This window comes from Neomonachus schauinslandi, chromosome 2, assembly GCF_002201575.2.
Source record: "Neomonachus schauinslandi chromosome 2, ASM220157v2, whole genome shotgun sequence".
In the NCBI taxonomy this organism is placed as follows: Eukaryota; Metazoa; Chordata; class Mammalia; order Carnivora; family Phocidae; genus Neomonachus; species Neomonachus schauinslandi.
Window position 1 is genome coordinate 135,982,126 of NC_058404.1, and position 2,762 is coordinate 135,984,887.

General features: G+C 36.8%; 1 pseudogene; it reads right to left on the bottom strand.

Moving 5' to 3' along the window:
• Positions 1-221: 221 nt before the first annotated feature.
• On the bottom strand, positions 222-373 carry LOC123324269 (annotated as a pseudogene).
• Between the last annotated feature and the right edge of the window lie 2,389 nt (positions 374-2,762).

Genomic DNA, 2,762 nt, shown 5'->3' on the forward strand with positions numbered 1-2,762 from the left:
AGTGATAAGAAGAAATGAACTATCAAGCCACAAAAAAATCATCGAGGAGCCTTAAATTCATATTGCTAATTGAAAGAGCCAATCGGAAAAGGCTACATATAGTATGATTCCCATTACATGACTTTCTGGAAAAGCCAAAACCATAGAGACAGTAACAGTATCAGTGGCTGCCAAGAGGAGGTAAAATAGGGGAGGAATGAATATGTGAAGTACAGGGGATTTTTAGGTTTGTGAAACTATTCTGTATGGCACTGTAATGGTGATACATGACATTATGCATCTGTCAAAACCTATAGTATGCTACAGCACAAAAAGTGAACTTTAATGTATATAAATTTTACACTTGATCTTAGCCAAAAGGCCGAGAAGCGATTAAATTTTAAAAAGTCATTTAAGAGGTCAGAGGATCCCAAGAAAGAATAAAGACTGTGACAAGAGCATCTAACTGTATGAAATAAGTTGGGGGACAAGGTGCTGACTTTAACTTTGGAAATGAATGGAATCTGTAAAACTACAGGCAAATGAAACTGCACATAAATGTAACTTACTTGATAAAGCTGTTTCCCACAGAGGTATGGGTTAACAGTCCTGATACTGCTATACATATACACTGGAATTGAACAAAACGGATAAAACATGGTGTACTCCAGGTTTTTCACTGTTGGCATGGGAATTTACAGATAAGCAAGGGGGGAGGCCAGAATGAAAGGGTGTGCTGATGGATTAGAGTTGGAGACACGAGTAAGATTCATATTTAACTTAATATTGGGATTGTTGCATTGAGAAATATATGCACATGTATTTTTTGCTGTATTAGCTGAGAGGATCAAAAAGAAACAACACCCCAGTAGCAACAAGCACACTTGGAACCCAGATTTTGGTTTCTAATATTATTTAAAAAAAAAAAAAAAAAGAATCTGTGCTCCTTGGCCCAATGGCTGATTCTAGGACTGGGACAACAAATATACAAGATGAGCCTTGAGTGTCTTATAGGGTCAGAAAATAAGAAGGTGCTCAAAAACAAAAAAATTGATGAGTTTGGGGCGCCTGGGTGGCTCAGTTGGTTGAGCAACTGCCTTCGGCTTGGGTCATGATTCCAGCATCCTAGGATTGACCCCCGCATCAGGCTCCCTGCTCTGAGGGGAGCCTGCTTCTCCTTCTGCCTGCAGCTCCCCCTGCTTGTGCTCTCTCTCTCTCACTCTTTGTCAAATAAATGAATAAAAAAAATCTTAAAAAAAAAATTGATCAGTTTGTGTCAAAGAGCCACAGGAACCAACTAAAAGAGCTCCCAATGGCCAAAGCTGGAACAATTTAAGCAAAGAAATGACTAAAATAGTGTTGGATTATAAGTCAAAACATAAAATAAATGCCCATGAGTCTATAGTAACATAAATGATTGAATAAATTAATAAGTGGGAAGAAGAGACAAGTCTCCCCTAGAAAAGTATTCCAAATAAATTATGCAGAGACTCTACTCTAAAGTAGGGGCACCATATCTCCCCACCACTTAAGTACGTGCTATGCATAGTGACTTCCTTCCCAGGAGTAGATAGATTATAGAAAAGGGTGTTAAAAAAACTAGTAATTTTACAGTGGAAAAAACTGATGAACAGTATTTCAGCCAGGTGATCAAGGTCAACATCAATAGTCATAAATCACATTCACAATACATACCCTTGATATTGTCAAAAGTTCAGAAATATCCAAAGTAAAACCAACGAAACACCAAATTAGTAATTAGTAAAAGTTTATTGTGCACATACCAAAAAGACAGTTTGCAAATTGGGAGCAATCAAACCAAAACATGGAACGAGGCTCAGGGTTATACTGTTATAAAGCACCTTTATATAGTGGGAAGGCAATGACTGTTTATTCTTCACAGGGATTGGTTAATATTAGAATTTTCTTAAATGATAAGGAATTGGTGAGGGGTTACCTCATATCAACATTGGGAAACAGTTCAAGTTTTGCTTAGGTTTTTCAGAAGCACAAGCAAGAAATGACCCAGGTCAAGTTAGTTTTGCAAAATAAGCTAAATTAAGTTTTGTTTGTATGACTAAACTAGTTTTGCCTGCTCAAGGAATTTTCAAGGCCGATCTCCATTTGTTTCTGATTTTAACAATATGATGTGATGAAAATGGCACCTTACTATTGTGGTCTTCCTCTCTAAAACCCATAACCTCAGTCTAATCATGATAAAATTCATCGGCAAATTCTAATAGAGAGGCATCCTACAATATATTCAACCAGTACTCCTCAAAAGTGTGAAGGTCATCAAAAATGAGGAAAGTCCAAGAAACTGTCATAGCTAAGAGGAGCCTGAGACATAAGTAAATGCAATGTGGTATACTAGATAGATCCTGGAACAGAAAAGAGAACATTACGTAAAAACCAAGAAATCTGAATAAACTAGTGATTTTGATGAATAATAATGTATAGCAGTATTGGTTCACTAATGATAACAAATGTACCATACGAATATAAGATGCTAATAATAGGAAACTATTGGGGGAGGGGTAGTGTTATATATAAGATCTCTCTGTACTATTTGTTCAATTTTTCTGTAAGTCTACAACTATTCTAACAAATCAAGTTTGTTAGTAAAAAAAACTTTAAAGAAAATATTTTATTTATTTATTTATTTTTAGAGATAGGGTGAGTGGGGAAGGGAGGAGCAGGGGGCAAGGGGGGGAAGAATCTAAAGCAGACTCTGCACTGAGCATGGAGACAGGCACAGGGCTCATCTCATGACCCTGAGATCA